A 20,634-nucleotide genomic window follows, 5' to 3' on the forward strand; every position below is an offset into this window, starting at 1 on the left:
AAGTAGAGTATTTTGTAAAATTTCCTTCAGTTGGGACATGTCTGTTGTTTACCTCATGATTGAATTGTTTTTGTGGATTTTATTCATAGATATACTGCCATTTTCATTATATCATATAAAGGATAGATACTTTCAACATGATTTATCAGTCTTGGTATCGATCTGATCATCTTGCTGAGGTAGTGTTTGTCATCTTTCTCCATAGTTAAGTGATTCTTTTCATTATTATTAATTATTGTTATCATCATGTTATTTTGTCTTTCATAATATATTTTGTAGAAGGAAGTTACTATGTGTATTCCACACGTAAGAGTGGGAAGCTATGCTCATCAACATGAGAGTGGAATGTCTGCACAAATTGTTTGAAATTCTTCTACAAGGGAGATTTCTCTTCCCTGTGGGTTTCTTTTTTTTTTGTTTCTTTTTCAAAGATGTTATTTATTTATTTGAGAGAGAGAAGAGAGAAAAAGCATGAGTGAGAGAAGCAGAGGGAGAGGGAGAAGCAGGTACCCTGCTGAAAACGGAGCCTTCCTTGCGACCTGGATCATGATCTGACTTAAGGTAGAAGCTTAACTGACTGAGCCACCCCGGTGCCACTCTTTCTTTCTTTCTTTTTTTTTAAATAATAAATTTATTTTTTATTGGTGTTCAGTTTGCCAAATCAGCATAACACCCAGTGCTCATCCCATCTAGTGACCCCTCAGTGCCCGTCACCCATTCACCCTCAACCCTGCCCTCCTCCCCTCAATCACCACTAGTTCATTTCCAAGAGTTAGGAGTATTTTGTTCTGCCTCCCTTTCTGATATTTCCCACACATTTCTACTCCCTTCCCTTATATTCCCTTTAAGTATTACCTATATTCCCCAAATGAATGAGAACATACAATGTTTGTCCTTCTCTGATTGTCCTACTTCACTCAGCATAATACCTTCTAGTTCCATCCACGTTGAAGCAAATGGTGGGTATTTGTTGTTTCTAATGGCTGAGTAAGGCCCACCTTTTCTCTCTCTTCATCTTCTGAGTCTACTATGATATGAATATTATTGTTTTAATAAGTGGCTGACTTCCCTACGTCTGCCTCTGTGGTCCATAACCTTTCTTGTTTTGAAGGCTTCCAGTTGGGACTGCATCTCAGTTATAGCATTTTAAACGTTGGACTGACTTGATTTTAGCTCTTTTATTTCTACAGTAAGGGATTCTCTAGTTTGCTTCTGTGCTCTTTTTCCAGCCCAGCTGCTATCTTTATAATCATTGTTTTAAACCGTAGTTAGACATAATATATGTGTATTGATGAACTTTCTGGCTGTGAGTACTACCTCATGTTATTTTATGGAGGAGAATTTCTCTATCTCATTATTTTTTCCAGAAAAAAAGAAGGAAGAAAAAGAAAAATCAAGAAAAACAATAACAAGTGCCCTCCAAAAAAAACCACCAGATTATTTTGGCCTGCTTGTTAAAAGATTCTAAATCCCAAAATATGAAACACAATTAAACTACCATAAAAGTAAAAATAAGAAATATATAAGGTACATACATTAAATTAAAATAAGGCAATTAATAAAAAAGAATCAAAGAAAATAATTAAAAATAGAGCACAAAGTACAAAGGAATCTAGACCCTACTTTCCAGGCAGAGCTGAAGCTTTGCAGCCTCTGTGGTCTGGCAACTTGGTGACAGCGAATGGTCTGTGTGGGGTCTGGGGATGGGCCTTGGCGCTGATTGTCAGCTGCACATCTGCCTGGGAGTTGCACCTGTGGGGGTCAGAGTCGGGGTGGGCGTCAGCGAATCTGGGCTCCAGCGGGAGGCACTGTGCTGCTCCCTGATTCCTGGCCCTGATGGGCGGGATGCAGGTGGGGACGCTGGGTCCTCTGGCTCTGGGGCTGAGCATCCCACCCCCCAGTCTGCTGGGGCCTCCACAGAAGAACCCCGAAGCCCCCGGGTCTCCGCAGCTTCTCTCAGAACCCTGCGTTCACTCTACCTGCACCCGAGCTTCTTTTGGTTTTCTTTTTTTATCTCAGGCTGTTGTGCCCAAGATTGTGAATCTGTGAATCTGAGAAATCACAAATCACCGAGAAGCCAACACCAATGCAAACACATGAGGGTTTATTTACAAGCTCGAACTTGTGTCCAAGTATACCCAACACAGTGGAGCGGGGACTTGGACCCCGTGGTGGGTTTTAGTTTATTTTTAAGAGTTGGTCTCGGGGAACTCCTGAAGGGTGGAGTAATTCCTCAAGTTCTGTTTACATTTTGATATGGGGCCTTCAAGGGCATTGAGATCTGTTCTAATAGGGGCTTCCTGCCCTTGGACTGGGCTCAGTTTTTATTCTATTGTGGGCTTGCTGTGTCCTGACAGTGAGCATTCAGGAAGGAAATGATGGATGTGACTCCCTTCTCAGGTGCATCACAGAGAATAAATAAGGAGACTGAACAAAAAGAGCACAAGACATTGGGGGCTTCGTCCATATCAGAAGGGACTCCTCAGAACCACAGGGTAAGTGAATGGGTAGAATGGATGGTAGGGTCAGGGGAGGTGAGGCAGTTGGTGGTTAGGCTTAGGTTAGATGTTAGGTGTTTGTGATTAACCTTATGGTTACGGATTAGAGGTTAGGGTGAGGGATAAGGGTAAGGGTCAGTGGTTAGGAGTTAGGATGGGGGTTAGGGATTAGGGAATGAGGTTAGGGTTAGTGACAGTATTTAGAGTAAGGGTTAGGGTTATGCTTTAGGGTTTAGGGCAGGAGGTTTGGAGGTGGATTTAGGGTTATGGTTACAGTTAGGGTTGGGTTTAGGTTTGCAGTTAGGGTGAGGTGTTAGGGTGTGAGTTAGGGTTAGGGGTAAGGGTTAGGGGTTAGGGTAAAATTTAGGGCTAGGTTTAGGGTTAGGGCAAGGGTTAGGTTTAGGATAGGGGTTAGGGCTAGGGATAGGATTAGTATTTATTTAGGGTTTAGGGTCAGGTCAGTGTCAGGGTCAGGGTACGGTTTTGGAAAAGGGTAAGAGATAGGTATAGGGAGTGGTTTAGGAGTTAGTTTTAGGGTACAGGTTAGAGTAAAGTTTGGGGTATGAGATAGGATTGGTATTAGAGGGTTAGGGTTAGGGTACAGGTTAAGGTTAGGATAGGATTTGAGTACATTAAGTTAAGGTTAGGGTTAGAGGTTAGGGTTAGATTTAAGGTAGGGGTCAGGGTTAAGGGTTTAGAATAGGTTTAGGATATAGGGTGAGGGTTGGCATGAAGGTTCCGTGAATGTGTTTTGGTCTTGGGGTTTGTGTTTGGTTTTCCATTAGTGATGGGTCTTGTTTAAGAGTTAGGTTAACATTAAGATTAAGTGTAGGGTTAGACTTATGTCTGTGTATGGTTAGAGTTTGGGTCTTGGCATGTGCCTGCACTGGGACTCCTAGCATCTTGGGCAGTTTAGTTTTATGCACTCTATTTAGGTTTTGGGTTCAAAGATAGCCTGACTCCACCAAGTCAGTGGCCTCCCCAGAGAATCAAAATCCTGGCTTCTGCTGGGGTGAGAATAGACATGGCAGGTTTCTCCTGAGCTGAGCTAAGGAGGGGATTTGTGGCTCTAAAGACTCTTTATTTGGATTTTCAGTTGCCTTTCTGATTTTATCTCTTGTGTGCACATGTTTTCTCTATACTACCAATTATTATTTTAAAGTTTTACTTGAATTCCTCTTTGTAAACACAGTATGATATAGTTTCAGGTTTACCACATAGTGGTTAGACCCCTGGATACAACGCCTGGTACTGGTCACAGGTGCCCTCCACTATCCCCATCCCCTGATTCACCATCCTCCCCACCTGCCCCTGGTATTTATTAGTTTATTCTCTGTGGTTAAGAGTGTGTATCTTGGTTTGCTTCTCTCATGCCTCCTCCGCCCCTTTGCCAGTTTGGTTTCTCAAAATTCACATGTGAATGCAATTGTATGGTATTTGGTATCTGTCTTTCTCTGACTGATTTCATTTAGCATAAATCCTTTCCACTCCTTCCACGTCACTGTAAATGGATTCATTTCATCCCTTCTGATGACCGAGTGATGTTGCGTGTGTATATTTACCACATCTTTCTGCCCATTCATCAGTCGATGGACATCTGGGCTGTATCCATAGTCTGGCTGTTGTTGATAACGCTGCTACAAACAGTGGGCTGCGTGTCCTTCCTCGAATCTACTAAAGTACTTCTCTATCCTCGGGATAAATACCTACCTGTGAAATTTTGGAATCGTAGGGTAGCTCTATTTTTAACTTCTTTTTTAAAATTTTTTTTATGATAGTCACAGAGAGAGAGGCAGAGACACAGGCAGAGGGAGAAGCAGGCTCCATGCCCTGGAGCCCAAAGTGGGATTCAATCCCGGGTCTCCAGGTTCCCACCCTGGGCCAAAGACAGGTACCAAACCACTGCACCACCCAGGGATCCAATTTTTTTAACTTCTCTAGGACCCTCCACACTGTTTTCCACAGTGGCTAAATGTGTTCGCATGCCCACCAGGAATGTAAGGAGGCTACCCTTTCTCCACACCTCACCAACACCTGTTGTTTCTTGTGTTGTTAATTTTAGCCATTATGACAGCTCTCAGGTGACATATCATTGTGGTTTTGGTTTGCATTTCCCTGATGATGGGTGACGCTTTGTGTCTTTCTGTGAGTCTGGTGGCCATCTGGCTGTCTTGTCAGAGACAAAGTCCATTCATTTTTCTGCCCATCTCTAGTTGCATAATTTGTTTTTAGGATCTTGAGATTTATATTTCCTTTATGTGTTTTGCATACTAACTCTTTATTGGATGTGTTGTTTACCAATATCTCCTTTCATTTTGTATGTTGCCTTTTAGCTTTGGTTGTTTCCTTCACTTTGCAGAAGCTTTTCATTTTGATGAAGTCCCAGTAGCATTTTTGCTTTTGTTCCCTCACCTCAGTGGCATATCTAGAAAGAAAAATCAGTGGCCAATGTCAAAGATGTTGCTGCCTATCTTTTCTTCTTTGATTGGTTTCAGGTCTCACATTTAGGTCTTTCATCCATTTTGAATTTATTTTTTATATATATGGTGTAAGAAAGTGGTCCAGTTTCATTCTTCTGCATGTGGCTGCCTGGTTTTCCCAACACCATTTATTCTTATCCTGGGGTCAGGGTTAGGGTTTGTTGAAGAGACTGTCTTTCTGCCATTGGATATTCCTTCCTGCCTTGTTATCCTTTATGGGTCATAGATACAGGTTTGTATCTTGTTTTGGCTTTCCTTTCTGTTCTCTTGATCTAAGCATCTCCTGTTGGGAGAACCCTGATTGCTGATTCAATTTTTTTGCTGGTTATCTGTCTGTTCAAATTTCTTATTTCTTCATTTCTCCTTTTTGCTATGTTATATATTTCTAGGAATTGATCTATTTCTTCCAGGTTCTAGGTTGCTGGCATATAATTTTTCATCATATTCTCTTATAATCGTTTGTATTTCTCTAGTGTTGTTTTTTATTTCTCTTTTCTCATCTGATTTTATTTGGGTCCTTTCTCAACTTTTTATCTTTTTTCTTTTTTAAATATTTTATTTATGTATTCATGAGAGACACAAAGATACAAAGGTATAGGCAGAGGGAAAATGAGGCTCCATGCGGGGAGCCTGATGTGGGACTTGAACCCCTAGGACCCCGGGATCATGACCTGAGCCAAACACATGCTCAACCACTGAGGCACCCAGGTGCCTTGCTGATTCAATTCCTTTGCTAGTAATGGGTCTGTTCACATTTTCTATTTCTTCCTATTTCAGTTTTGCTCATTTGCACATTTCTAGGGATTTGTCCATTTCTTCCAGGTCTCCCAGTTTGTTAGCGTATAATCTTTCATAGTATCCCCTTATAATTGTCTTATTTTTCTGATGTTGATTGTGATCTCTCTTCTCTCATTTGTGATTTTATTTATTTAGGTCTTTTCTCTTTTCTCGTCATAAGGCTGACTAGGGCTTGATCCATTTTATTACTTATTTTAAAGAACTAGCTCTTAGTTCTGTTATTCCATTCTACTGTTTTGTTGTTTCTGTATTGTTTATTTCTGCTCTGATCTTAATTTTTTTCCTTTCTTTTGTAGGCTTTAGTCTTTGTTTACTATTCCTTTTTCAGCTCCTTCAGGTGTAGGGTTAGGTTGTGTATTGGAGACTTCTTGTTTCTTGAGGTAGGCCTGTATTGCTATGTACTTCCCTCTTAGGACTGCCTTTGCTACATCCCAGAGGTTTGGAGAAACATGTTTTCATTTTCATTTGTTTTAAATTTCCTCTTTAATTTTCTGGTTGCTCCATTCATTCTCTAGTAGGATGATCATAAACGCCACGTATTTTTGGTCTGTCCAATTTTTTTCTTAGTGTCGACTTCCAGTTTCATAGCGCCTTGGTCTGAAAATGAACAGGGTGTGAAATCAACATTCTTGTACCTGTTGTACCTGTTGAGGGCTGATTTGTGGGCCCTGATATGATCTGTTCTGGAGAATGTCCCATATGCAATTGAACAGAATGTTTATTCTCCTTTTGGAACTAATATGCTAACTATATCTGTTGAGTCCCTGTTGCCCAGTGTGTCAAGGCTATTGTTCCCTTGTTGATTTTCTGCATAGACGATCGGTCCATTGCCATAAGTGGGTGTTGGAATCCTCTGTCAGTGTATTATTATCAGTGATTTCCTGTACGTTGGTTGTTAATCAGTTTCTATATTTAGGTACTCATGTTGGCAGCATAAATAGTTAGTTGTTTGATCTTGATAGTCTTTTTAATTATGAAATAATGTTCTTCTTCATCTCTTCTTACAATATTTGTTGTTTCTTTTTGAGATTTAAATATATTATTTATTTATTTTTGAGAGATACTCAGAGAAGCAGAGGCAGAAACATAGGCAGAGGGAGAGGCAGGCTCCCCAAAGGGAGGGTGATGTGGGACTCGATCCTGGGATCCCAGGATCACACCCTGAGCCTGAAGGCAGATGCTCAACCACTGAGCCACCAGGTGTCCCCCAGGGTTTGGTTTCAAATCTCGTTTGTCTGATATAAGTATGGGTCCTCCAGCTTTCTTTTGATATCCATTAGTGTGGTAGATGATTTTCCCTCCCCTGACTATCAATCTGCTGGTGTCTATAGGTCTAAGGTGAGCATCTTGTAGGCAGCATACAGATGGACCTTGTTTTTTTAATAATGATTTTATTTATCAGAGAGAGAGAGAGAGAGAGAGGCTGAAAATTAGGGAGAGAGAGAAGCAGACTCCCCACCAGGAGCCCAATATGGGACATGATCCCAGACTCCAGGATCACAGCCTGAGTCAATGGCAGATGCTCAACCCCTTGAACGACCCAGGTATTCCAGATCCTGTGTTTTAAGCCACTCTGATACCCTATATCTTTTGATTGGAAAATTTAGTCTATCAGCATTAAGAGTGATTATTCACAGATATGAACTTTGTTCCTTTGTGTTACCAGAAGAGTTGGTGTTTCTGGTGATGTTCTCTGGTCCTTTCTAGTCTTTATTGCTTTTGGTCTCTTTTTTTCCCCCACTAGAAGAGTCCCTCTTAATCCCTTACTGGACTGGTTAAGTGGTCATGAAATCCTTGATATGTTGACTGTCCAGAAAATCTTTCTCTCTCCTTCTCTCCTGAATGACACCCTTGCTGAAGCAAGAATTCATACAAATTGGACTCCAATAAAAAGGAATTTAAAAACATAAAATAAATTTTTGGTCTTATGATTGAGGAAAATGGCATTTAGGAGGAAAACCAGAAGCTAAGAGAGAGGAGGACAGATTTCACCATCCGTAGCCATCACAGGGACATGGTGTCCTTTCCATGAAGGGGCCTCCCCTCCGTAGGATTCTTCCTGCACCTCTGTGCTCCTTGTTGGAAACCAGCAAGCACATCTCTGTATCTCTAGCACCTCTGCAGTCATGGTTTATTGCATCTTCCATGTATCCTACTGGTGACAACAGCGTCGTGTATGTAACCATCTGGCTCCTGTTAGACAACATTGGGGGGGATTCCGACTTCTGTTGGTTTTGGGGTGTGTGTGTGTCTATCACATGTAGCTATCACGTGCAGGTAACTGATCCTCTGGCTGGGTCACCCAAATGCCCAAATGGTTGGCACAACATCATTTCTGGTGCTGGCGCTGGGCAGATAGCTGGGCTCTCCTTGCCGACTCGGGGCTCGCTCCTGCAGTGACTTCCCACTGGAGGGTCAGCTGAGCTGGAAGGTCCAACTCGGCCAAATTCCCATGTCCTCAGGGGGTCCCGCTGAGCACCTGCTGTTTCTCTTCTCCCAGATGCCTCTCCAGCAGGGAGCCAGACCTCAGCGCCGCCCTGGGGGGAGATCCTGAGGAGCTGGCTGCCCATGGCGGGGAGCCCTGTTGCTGCCTGTGTATGGGAGTCGAGTTGGGGTCTGGGCTGGGGTTCTCGGTCCCCTGTACTGCCTGGCCTTCTGGCGAGCCCCATGCTCACCCAGCCCCTACTCACTAGGGTGAGGAGGGTGCCCTCTACACACTGGTGTGAGAGATCCAGCACCACAAGCTGTGCACAGTGAGTCCACCTGGTGAGGGTGGCCCAGGTTCGTGAGCTGCAAGTGTGGGACCCAGGAAAGTTAACAAAAATCCCCTACCCCTGGACAAGCAGAGCAGGACTGATTCCATTTTGTGCTACACCCACCTCCTCCCCTATGACCCCCACATGAGCTGCTTATTGCTTAAGGCGCTGCCCCACCCTAGTCAGGCCGCTAGGTACACCCTAATCGGAAATCGGCTCATAACAATGTAACCCTGCTTTGTGCCCCCCAAAACTGTGCGACGATTCTGACCAAAGTAATAGGCCAGCTCAAGTGGATACTATTTGGTAAGGTGTAATTCAATTGGCCACCTGCGTGTGGACCATCATGACTGTGCAACTTTCTGCATATCCCATGGGCCACTGGCCCCTATAAAGCTGTTATGCCTCTTAATCTCGGGATCCACGTCCTTGCTCCGTTGTGTTTGGTGAAATTACACCCAAGCTCCAGCTTGTAAAGAAACCCTCGGGAGTTTCCATCGGTGTGGGCTCCTTGGTGGTTTCCCTGATTTACAATCTTGGGCACTACACCAGGGCCTGGTGTCCTGACATCCCTTCCAGGGCCACGCTGACCGCCCCACAGGCCCTTTGTGCCCCAGGCACACAGGCACGGGGATGCGAGGACGGGAGGAAGTGCCCCGGAACTCGGCCATCCTTGGCCCCCAGGACAGAGGGAGCACAGACCTCCCAGGTCGCTGTGCACAGACCCTGGTGACCTGAAGCTCCCTGGCTGTCACTCTGTCCCAGCCCCACCTGGCCTGGGGGACACAGCCTGAGTCTAAGTAAAGTTGTGGGGTCCTGACCCTGACGTCTGGCTGCCCCTGGAAGGCACGTGGGGACGTCAGCTCTGTGTACCTGGTGGCACCCCTGCAGGGGCTATTTGGGGCCTGGATGGTGCCCCCTCCTCCTCTCTGGGAGTCTCTTCATGCCCCATGCACAGAGTTCTGGGAGACACAGAAACGGGCTGGCTGTGCATTTTTTCACAACACTTTATTGACTTTTTACAGCAAAGGGGCTCAGAGCCTAATGCGCGCCTTCCCCTGGGGAGGGAGACCTTTCTGTCCTTTAGGGGAGGGCAATAATCACACGGTGTGGAGAGGCGGGTGCTAGAGTCCACATTGTGGGAACATGTGTGGACTCCGGGTGGGGGCGTTTGTCCTGAGATTTCAGCCTGAGTGACTGTTCTGAGGACAGCAGAGATGACCTGGACCTGCAGCTCATGGGCTCCTGTACTGGGACCCCGCAGGGCAGCTGGACACCTGCCTTGGGCCCTCTGGGGCCCCAATACCTGGAAGAGCCTGCCTCCTGGTGTGGGGTTGGGTGGGGCCAACCGGCCTATCCATCCTTTCCCTACCCTGGGGTGTCCCGGGATCCCCCAGTCTGCCCTAGGTTAGCGACCTGGATCTGTGGGGCACGCCCAGGGCCCAGGAGGCCACATCCACCTGTGAGAGGGCTCGCTCAGCCTGGGGCCAGAATCCAGGGCTGACCAGGACCATGGGGGCCTGGATCCCATTAGTCTTTGTGTTGGGCCTGGGAGGGGCTCAATTCAACCTATTCCCCACAGAGCACAGAGCCAGGTCAGCCCAGGTCCCTCTGGGTTAGGGGCTGGTGTCCTGTGCAGGGTGTGCCGCCCTCCAGGACAGACAGTGGGTGGAGGCAGGGCCCAATGTATCCTCTGCACCACTCACCTACACCCAGCCTTTCGGGGATCACTGCCTTCCCTCCTCCCTGCAACCTCTGGGTTCTCTATGGGAAAATCAGGCTTCTGATGGAGCAGGGTATCCAGAAAACGCCAGGGAGGCTGAGCATGTCCCACAGGGGGCAGCTGCTCTGGGTCCTTGCTGGGGGCCGATGGTGTGGGGGTGGATGTTGTGGGGTAGGGATATGATGTTGGTGGTATATTAGGAAGGTACAAATATTAGCCTTGAATCAATATTAAAATATTCTCATTAACCAAAGACCATACTTTATTCAGATTTCCTTAGTTTTTGCTAAGTTACCATCCCTCATATCCCATTCCATTTGTCCTCATGTTTTCTTAGGCTCCTCTGGATTGTGACAGTCTTTCAGCCTTTCCTTATTGTTGTTGAACTGGAACACTTTGAGAAGTAGAGTATTTTGTAAAATTTACCTCAGTTAGGAAATGTCTGTTATCTCATGATTAAACTCTTTTTGTGGATTATATAAAGAGATATACTGCCATTTTAATTATATCATATAAAGGATAGATATTATCAACATGATTTATCAGTCTTGGTATCAATCTGATCATCTTGCTGAGGTAGTGTTTGTCAGCTTTCTCCATAGTAAAGTGATTATTATTATTATTATTATATTATCATTTTTATATACACATTTTCATATTCTATTTTGTAGAAGGAAGTTACTATGTGTATTCCATACATATGAGTGGGAGGCTATGCTAATCAACTTGAGGGTGGAATGTCTGTACAACTTCTTTGAAATTCTTCTACATGGGAGATTTCTCTTCCTTCTGGGTTTGTTTTTTTGTTTCTTTTTAAAGATGTAATTTATTTATTTGAAAGAGAGAGGAGAGAAAAACCAATAGCGAGAGGGGCAGATGTAGAGGGAGAAGCAGGTTCCCTGCAAACAGGGAGCCTGCCTTGGGAATTGGATCATGATCTGAGCCTAAGACAATAGCTTATGTGACTGAGCCACCCAGATGCCACTTTTTCTTTCTTTTTCTTTTTTTAGTAATAAATTTACTTTTATTGGTATTCAATTTGCCCACATACAGAATAACACCCAGTGCTCAGCCCGTCAGTACACGTCACACATTCACCCCCACCCCCACCCTCCTCCCCTTCCATCACCCCTAGTTCATTTCCCAGAGTTAGGAGTCTTTATGTTCTGTCTCCCTTTCTGATATTTCCCACACATTTCTTCTCACTTCCCTTATATTCCCTTCACTATCATCTATATTCCCCAAATGAATGAGAACATACAATGTTTGTCCTTCTCCGATTGACTTACTTCACTCAGCATAATACATTCCAGTTCCATCCACGTTGAAGCAAATGGTGGGTATTTGTTGTTTCTAATGTCTGAGAAAGGCCCACCTTTTCTCTCTCTTCATCTTCTGAGTCTCCTATGGTATGAATGTTATTGTTAATAAGTGGATGACTTCCCTACGTCTGTCTCTGTGGTCCATAACCATTCTTGTTTTGAAGGCTTCCACTTGGGACTGCATCTCAGTTATACCATTTTTAACATTGGCCTGACTAGATTTTAGTTCTTTTATTTCTACAGTAAAGGATTCTCTAGTTTTCTTCTGTGCTCTTTTTCTAGCCCAGCTGTTGTCTTTATAATCATTGTTTTAAACTGTATTTAGACATCATATATGTGTATTGATGAACTTCCTGGCTGTGAGTAGACCTCATGTTATTTTATGGAGGTGATTTTCTCCATCTCATTATATTTTCCAGAAAAGAAAGAAGGAAGAAAAAGAAAAAACAAGAAAAACAATAACAACTGCCCTCCCCCCAAAAAAACAAAACAAAACAAAATAAAACCCAGATTATTTTGGCCTGCTTGTTAAAAGATTCTAAATCCCAAAACAGAAACAATTAAAGTGATCCCTGGGTGACACAGCGGTTTAGTGCCTGCCTTTGGCCCAGGGCACAATCCTGTAGACTCTGGATCAAATCCCAAGTCGGGGTCCCAGTGCATGGAGCCTGCTTCTCCCTCTGCCTGTGTCTCTGCCTCTCTCTCTCTCTCTCTCTCTTTCTCTCTGTTTGTGACTATCATAAATAAATTGAAAAAAATTAAAAAAAGAATCACAATTAAAGTACTATGAAAGCAAAAATAAGAAATATATAAGGTACATACATAGAAATTAAAATAAGGCAATTAATAAAAAAGAATCAAAGAAAATAAATGAAAAAAGAGCACAAAGTACAAAGGAATCTAGACCCTACTTTCCAGGCAGAGCTTTAGCTCTGCAGCCACTGTGGTCCAACAACTTGGTGGCAACGAATGCTCTGTGTGGGGTCTGGGGATGGGCCATGGCGCTGATTGTCAGGTGCACATCTGCCTGGGAGATGCACCTGCGCGGGTCAGAGGCGGGGTGGGGGTCAGCGCCTCTGGGCTCAGTGGGCTGTGCTGCCCTGTTCCTGAGACCTGGCCCTGATAGGCGGGATGCGGGTGGGGTCTCTGGGTCCTCTGGCTCTGGGGCAGAGCATCCCCCACCCCAGTCTGCTGGGGCCTCCACAGAAGAGCGGCCAAGCCCCCAGGTCTCCGCGGCTTCTCTCAGAACCCTGCGTTCACTCTACCTGTGTCCGAGCTTCTTTTGGTTTTGTTTTTTTATCTCAGACTGTTATGCCCAAGATTGCTAATCCGAGAAACCACCGAGAAGCTGACACCAAGGCAAACACATGAGAGTTTATTTACAAGCTTGAGCTTGTGTCCAAGTATACCCGACAGAGCGGAGCAGGGACTTGGACCCTGAGGTGGGTTTTAGCTTAGTTTTAAGAGTTGGTCTCGGGGTACTCCCGAAGGGCTGGAGCAATTCCTCAAGTTCTTTTTTTTTTTAAACTTCTTTTTTTTTAAATATTTTATTTTTTTATGATAGTCACAGAGAGAGAGAGAGAGAGGCAGAGACACAGGCAGAGGGAGAAGCAGGCTCCATGCACCGGGATCCCGACGTGGGATTCGATCCTGGGTCTCCAGGATCGCGCCCTGGGCCAAAGGCAGGTGCCAAACCGCTGTGCCAACCCAGGGATCCCCCTCAAGTTCTGTTTACATTTTGATATGGGGCCTTCAAAGGCATTGAGATCTATTCTCATTCTAATAGGGGCTTCCTGCACTTGGCCTGGGCTCAGTTTTTATTCTATTGTGGGGCTTTCCAGGGTATTAAGCTGTAAACTTTTGTTATTTTCCTGTAACTGAAGTAATGTAAATTTCAGCTCTTCTTCACAGGGGCCTGGGATGGCTGGACTTGTGGAATGCTGAACTTACAGTGGAAAGGCCTTCATTTTCTAGGCCTCCTTGTGTCCCTTCCCATCCTATCTAGCTCCTTCCCCCTTCCCCAGAGCTCCTAAGAGAGCAATTGCTAATGATCTCAGCCTGGCAGCTTGTGTAGGGGGACAGGCCCAGGGATTTGGGATCAGGAAGACCTGGGGCTCGGGCGTCCCAGCTATGCAGCGGGATTTGATGCTGCAACTCTTATTCCCTAAGGCTATCTTGACAACTGACTTTGTACATAGAAAAGCTGTCCTTTCTCTTTATAAGACGAAGAGCGAGTCAAAGTGTTTTTTTCTCTGCCCATCTGATTGCTCATATTCCCAGGATAGATGTGGGCCCACATCCACCCTGACAGGAACACCTGGGCCGCTTCAGGACCTGCAGGGAGGCTTCAGGAAGCTGTGGTGCTGCGTCCACTCTGGCAGGAGCTCCCGGGCCACTCAGGACATAATTTGAGTCTTCTGGAAGGTGGGGGCCGCATCCATGGTGTCAGGAGCCCTGGCCTCCTCAGAATCCACAGTGAGGCTATGGGAGGACTGGGGGCCACGCCCACACAACAGGACGCTGACGTCCTCAGGACCCCCAGTGTAGACTTCGGGAAATATGGGGATGCTTCCATGCAGACAGAAGACCCCAGCCTTATCAGGGCCTGTAGTGAGGCGTAAGAAAAATGTGGGTGCCGAATCCAAACTGACAGGAGTCTCCAGCCTCTTTAGGATCAGCACTTTGGCTTCAGGACATATGGGGCTGCGTCTATGCTGACAGGAGCCCACAGCCCCCTCAGGACGCGCAGTGAGTTTTCTGGGGGCCACGGGGCCATGTCCAGGCTGACAGGAGCCTTCGGCCTCCTGAGGACCTGCTGTGAGGCTTCCAGAGGATGTGAGGCATAGTCCACAGTGACAGGAGACCCGTGTCCTCAGGACCTGCTGACTATGACCCAAGAACACGTGGGGCCACATCCACACTCACAGGATCCTGGCTTCCTCAGGACCCCCTGGAGGACTCTGGAGGTGCCGTTGGGGGCCACGTCCACATCAGAAGGGACTCCTCAGAACCACAGGGTAAGTGAATGGGTAGAATGAATGGTAGGGTCAGGGGAGGGGAGGCAGTTGGTGGTTAAGTTAGGTTAGATGTTAGGGTTTAGTGATTATGCTTATGGTTACAGATTAGAGGATAGCGTGAGGGATAAGGGTAAGGGTCAATGGTTAGGAGTTAGGCTGGGGGTTAGGGATTAGGGAAAGGGGTTAGGGTTAGTGTTAGGGACAGGATTTAGAGGTAGGGTTAGGGTTTAGGCTTAGGGATTAGGGCAGGATGTTAGGAGTTGGGGTTAGGGTTATGGTTGGTGTTAGGGTTGTGATTAGGTTTGCAGTTAGGGTTAGGGGTTAGGGTGTGAGTTAGGGTTAGGGGTTAGCGTTAAGGGTTAGAGTTAAAGTTAGGCCTAGGTTTAGGGTTAGGGTGAGGGTTAGGCTTAGGATAGGGTTTAGTGCTAGGGTTAGTGTTTGGTTAGGGGTTAGGTATAGGGTCAGGTCAGGGTCAGGGTAGGGTCAGGATATGGTTTTGGAAAAGGGTAAGAGATAGGGTTAGGCAGTGGGTTAGGGATTAGTTTTAGGGTATGGGTAGTGTACAGTTTGGGGTATGAGATAGGGTTAGTATTAGAGGGTTAGGGTTAGGGTACAAATTAAGGTTAGGAATAGGATTTGAGTACATTAAGTTAGGGTTAGAGGTTAGGGTTATGGTTAGATTTAAGTTAAGGGTCAGAGTTAAGGAAACCTCAGAATAGGTTTAGGAGTTAGGGTGTGGCTTGGCAGGTAGGTTCAGTGAATGTGGTTTGGTCTTGGGGTTTGTGTTTGGTTTTTGATTAGTGATAGTTCTTGTTTAAGTGTTAGGTTAACATTAGGCTTAAGTGTAGGGTAAGGGTTATGTCTGTGTATGGTTAGAGTTTGTGTCTTGGCATGTGCCTGCACTGGGACTCCTAGCATCTTGGGCAGTTTAGTTTTATGCACCCTATTTAGGTTTTGGTTTCAAAGATAGCCTGATTCCACCAAGTCAGTGGCCTCCCCAGAGAATCAAAATCCAGTCTTCTCTGGGGTGAGAATAGGCATGGCAGGATTCTCGTGAGCTGAGCGAAGGAGGGGATTTGTGGCTCTAAAGACTCTTTGTTTGGATTTTCAGTTGCCTTTCTGATTTTATCTCTTGTGTGTACATGTTTTCTCTATACTACCAATTATTATTTTAAAGTTTTACTTGAATTCCTCTTTGTAAACACAGTATGATATAGTTTCAGGTTTACCACATAGTGATTCAACCCTTGAATACAACGCCTGGTACTGGTCAGAGGTGCCCTCCACTATCCCCATCCCCTGATTTCACACCCCCCACCTTCCTCTGGTATTTATTAGTTTATTCTCTGTGGTTAAGAGTGTGTTTCTTGGTTTGCATGTCTCATCTCACCCTTTGCCCCTTTGCCAGTTTGTTTGGTTTCTTAAAATTCACATGTGAATGCAATTGTATGGTATTTGGAATCTGTATTCTCTGACTGACTGAGTTCATTTAGCATAAGTCCCTTCCACTTCTCCCACGTCATTGCAAATGGCTTCATTTCATCCCTTCTGATGACCCAGTGATGTCGCAGTGTGTATATTTACCACATCGTCTCTGCCCATTCATCTGTCGATGGACATCTCGGCTCTATACACAGTTTCGCTGTTGTTGATAACGCTGCTACCAACACTGGGCTGCATGTTCCTCTTAAAATCTACTAAACTACTTTTGTATCCTCGGGGTAAATACCTAGCTGTGCAATTTTGGAATCGTAGGGTAGCTCTATTTTTAACGTCTTTTTTAAATTTTTTTTTATGATAGTCACAGAGACAAAGGCAGAGACACAGGGAGAGAAAGAAGCAGGCTACATGCACTGGGAGCCCGACGTGGGATTCAATCCCGGGTCTCAGGGATCACGCCCTGGTCCAAAGGCAGGCACCAAACCACTGCGCCACCCAGGGATCCCCTATTTTTAATTTCTCGAGGACCCTCCAGACTGTTTTCCACAGTGGCTTCACCTTTATTTATGTATTCATGAGAGACACAGAGAAGCAGAGTTATAGGCAGAGGGAAAATGAGGCTTCATGCAGGGAGTCTTATGTAGGACGTGATCCCCCAGGACCCCGGGAACATGACCTGAGCCAAGGCAGATGCTCAACCACTGAGGCACCCAGGTGCCTTACTGATTCAATTTCTTTGTTAGTTATGGGTCTGTTCATATTTTCTATTTCTTCCTATTTCAGTTTTGCTCATTTGCACATTTCTAGGGTTTTGTCCATTTCTTCCAGGTCTCCCAGTTTGTTAGTGTATAATCTTTCATAGTATTCACTTATAATCATCTTATTTTTCTGGTGTTGATTGTGATCTCTCTTCTCTCATTTGTGATTTTATTTATTTTGGTTTTCTCTTTTCTCGTTGATAAGGCTGGCTAGGGCTTGATCCATTTTATTAATTAATTTTTGAAGAACCAGCTCTTAGTTTCGTTATTCCATTCTACTGTTTTGTTTTTTCTGCATTGTTTATTTCTTCTCTCATCTTTATTTTTTCCCTTCTGTAGGATTTAGGCTTTGTTTCCTATTCCTTTACCAGCTCCTTTAGGTGTAGGGTTAGGTTGTGTATTGGAGACTTCTTGTTTCTTTAGGCCTGTATTGCTATGTACTTCCCTCTTAGGACTGCCTTTGCTACATCCCAGAGGTTTGGAGAAACATGTTTTCATTTTCATTTGTTTTAGATTTCCTTGTTAATTTCCTGGTTGCTCCATTCATTCTCTAGTAGGATGTTCATAATCTCCATGTATTATTGGTCTGTCCAATTTTTTTTCTTACTGTCGACTTCGAGTTTCATAGCGTTGTGGTCCGAAAATGTACAAGGGGTGATATCAACCTTCTTGTACCTGTTGTACCTGTTGAGGGCCCATGATATGATCTTTTCTGGAGAATGTCCCATGTGAACTTGAAAGGAATGTGTATTCTGCTTTAGGAAGAAATGTTCAGACTATATCTGTTGAGTCCCTGTCATCCAGTGTGTCAAGGCTATTGTTCCCCTGTTGATTTTCTGCATAGACGATCAGTCCATTGCCATAAGTGGGTGTTAAAATCCCCTGTCATTGTATTATTATCAGTGATTTCCTGTATGTTTGTTGTTAATTGGTTTCTATATTTAGGTACTCCTATGTTGGCAGCATAAATGTTTAGCTGTTTGAACTTTTTTTTTTAGTAAATTTATTTTTTATTGGTGATCAATTGACCAACAAACAGAATAACACCCATGCTCATCCCGGCAAGTGCCCCCCTCAGTGCCCGTCACCAATTCACCTGCACCCCCTGCCCTCCTCCCCTCCCAGCATCCCTAGTTACTTTCTCAGAGTTAGGAGTCTTTATGTTCTGTCTCCATTTCTCATATTTCCCACACATTTCTTCTCCATTCCCTTATATTCCTTTTCACTATTATTTATATTAACGCATTGAATGACAACATACATTTGTCCTTCTCCGATTGACTTACTTCACTCAACATAATACCCTCCAGTTCCATCCACGTTGAAGCAAATGGTGGGTATTTGTCGTTTCTAATGGCTGAGGAATATTCCATTGTATACATAAACATCTTCTTTATTCATTCATCTTTCAATGGACACCATGGCTCCGTCCACAGTGTCGCTATTGTGGACATTCGTGGTAAAAACATCGGGGTGCAGGTGTCCCGGCGTTTCATTGCATCTGAATATTTTGGGTAAATAGGGAAGAGTGCAAATTCTGGGTCATAGGGCAGGTCTATTTTTAACTCTTTGAGGAACCTCCACACAGTTTTCCGGAGTGGCTGCACCAGTTCACATTCCCACCAACAGTGTAAGAGGGTTCCCTTTTCTCCGCATCCTCTCCAACATTTGTGGTTTCCGGCCTTGTTAATTTTCCCCATTCTCACTGGTGTGAGGTGGTATCTCATTGTAGTTTTGATTTCTATTTCCCTGAGGCAAGTGATGCAGAGCATTTTCTCATGTGCATGTTGGCCATGTCAGTGTCTCCCTCTGTGAGATTTCTCTTCATGTCTTTTGCCCATTTCATGATTGGATTCTTTGTCTCTTTAGTGTTGATTTTAAGAAGTTCTTTATAGGTCTTTGAAACTAGCCCTTTATCTGATACATCATTTGCAAATATCTTCTCCCATTCTGTAGGTTGTCTTTTAGTTTTGTTGACTGTATCCTTTGCTGTGCAAAAGCTTCTTATCTTGATGAAATCCCAACAGTTCATTTTTGCTTTTGTTTCTTTTGCCTTCGTGGATGTATCTTGCAAGAAGTTACTGTGGCCAAGTTCAAAAAGGGTGTTGCCTGTGTTCTCCTCTAGAATTTTGATGGACTCTTGTCTCACATTTAGATCTTTCATCCATTTTCAGATTATCTTTGTGTGTGGTGAAAGAGAGTGGTCTAGTGTCATTCTTCTGCATGTGAATGTCCATTTTCCCAGCCCAATTTATTGAAGAGACTGTCTTTCTTCCAATGGATAGTCTTTCCTCCTTTATCGAATATTAGTTGACCATAAAGTTCAAGGTCCACTTCTGGGTTCTCCATTCTGTTCCATTGATCTATTTGTCTGTTTTTGTGCCAGTACCACACTGTCTTGATGACCACAGCTTTGTAGTACACCCTGAAATCTGGCATTCTGATGTCCCCATATAAGGTTGTCTTTTTTAAATTCCCCTGGCTATTCGGGGTCTTTTCTGATTCCACACAAATATTAAAATAGTTTGTTCTAACTCTCTGAAGAAAGTCCATGGTATTTTGATAGGGTTTGCATTAAACGTGTTCATGCCTGGGTACCATTGACATTTTCACAATGATAATTCTGCCAATCCATGAGCATGGAATATTTTTCCATCTCTTTGTGTCTTCCTCAATTTCTTTCAGAAGTGTTCTATTGTTTTTAGGGTATATCCTTTACCTCCTTGGTTAGGTTTATTCCTTAAGCTTTTTGGTGCAATTGTAAATGAAATTGACTCCTTAATTTCTCTTTCTTCAGTCTCATTGTCAGTGTATAGAAATGCCATTGATTTCTGGGCATTGATTTTGTAAACTGCAACGCTACCAAATTGCTGTATGTGTTCTAGCAATCTTGGGGTGGAGGCTTTTGGGTTTTCTAGGTAAAGTATTATGTCATCTGAGAAGAGGGAGTGTTTGACTACTTCTTTGCCAATTTGAATGCCTTTAATGTCTTTTTGCTGTCTGCTGAGGCTGGGACTTCCAGTACTATGTTGAATAGCAGTGGGAGAGTGGACATCCCTGTCTTGTTCCTGATCTTTGGGGAAAGGCCTCCAGTGCGGCCCCACTGAGAATGATATTTGCTGTGGGCTTTTCCTAGATTGCTTTTAAGATGACGAGAAATGTTCCTTCTCTCCCTATGCTCTGAAGTGTTTTGATCAGGAATGGATGCTCTATTTTGTCAAATGCTTTCTCTGCATCTAATGAGAGGATCATATGGTTCTTGGTTTGTCTCTTGCTGATATGATGAATCACATTGATTGCTTGAAGAGTGTTGAACCAGCCTGTGTTCCGAGGATAAATCCTACTTGGTCATGGTGAATAATTTTCTTAATGTACTTTTGGATCCTATTGGCTAGTATCTTGTTGAGAATTTTTGCATCCATGTTCATCATGGCTATTGGTCTGTAATTCTCCTTTTTGGTGGGGTCTTTGTCTGGTTTTGAAATTAAGGTGATGCTGGCCTCATGGAATGAATTTGGAAGTACTCTATCTCTTTCTAACTTTCCAAACATCTTTAGTAGGAGGTATGGTTTCTTCTTTAAACGTTTGATAGAATTCCCCTGGGAAGCCATCTGGCCCTGGACGTTTGTGTCCTGGGAGGTTTTGAAAGACTGCTTCAATTTCCTACCTGGTTTTTGGCCTGTTCAGGTTTTGTATTTCTTCCTGTTCCAGTTCTGGCAGTTTCTGGCTCCAGGAATGCGTCCATTTCTTCTAGATTGCCTAATTTATTGGTGTATGGCTGGTCATAATATGTTTTTAAAATCCTTTGTATTTCCTTGGTATTGGTAGTGACATCTCCTTTC

At 44.2% G+C, this 20,634-nt stretch overlaps 1 long non-coding RNA gene across 3 annotated transcripts in view; it reads left to right on the top strand.

Annotated features, from left to right (window-relative positions):
* Positions 1-2,035: 2,035 nt before the first annotated feature.
* The window catches only part of LOC144322917 (uncharacterized), a 35,264-nt gene continuing 16,665 nt past the window's right edge, over positions 2,036-20,634 (top strand). The window contains exons 1-3 of one of the 3 annotated variants that reach the window (XR_013388503.1): positions 2,036-2,171; positions 2,401-2,495; positions 13,858-14,594. This is a non-coding gene — a long non-coding RNA (uncharacterized LOC144322917). Of the gene's footprint in view, positions 2,172-2,293; positions 2,496-13,857; positions 14,595-20,634 lie in introns of those variants that run through there. The other 2 variants (XR_013388502.1, XR_013388504.1) reach the window with 2 other exon arrangements.

Source organism: Canis aureus, chromosome 11 (assembly GCF_053574225.1).
Source record: "Canis aureus isolate CA01 chromosome 11, VMU_Caureus_v.1.0, whole genome shotgun sequence".
Classification (NCBI taxonomy): domain Eukaryota; kingdom Metazoa; phylum Chordata; class Mammalia; order Carnivora; family Canidae; genus Canis; species Canis aureus.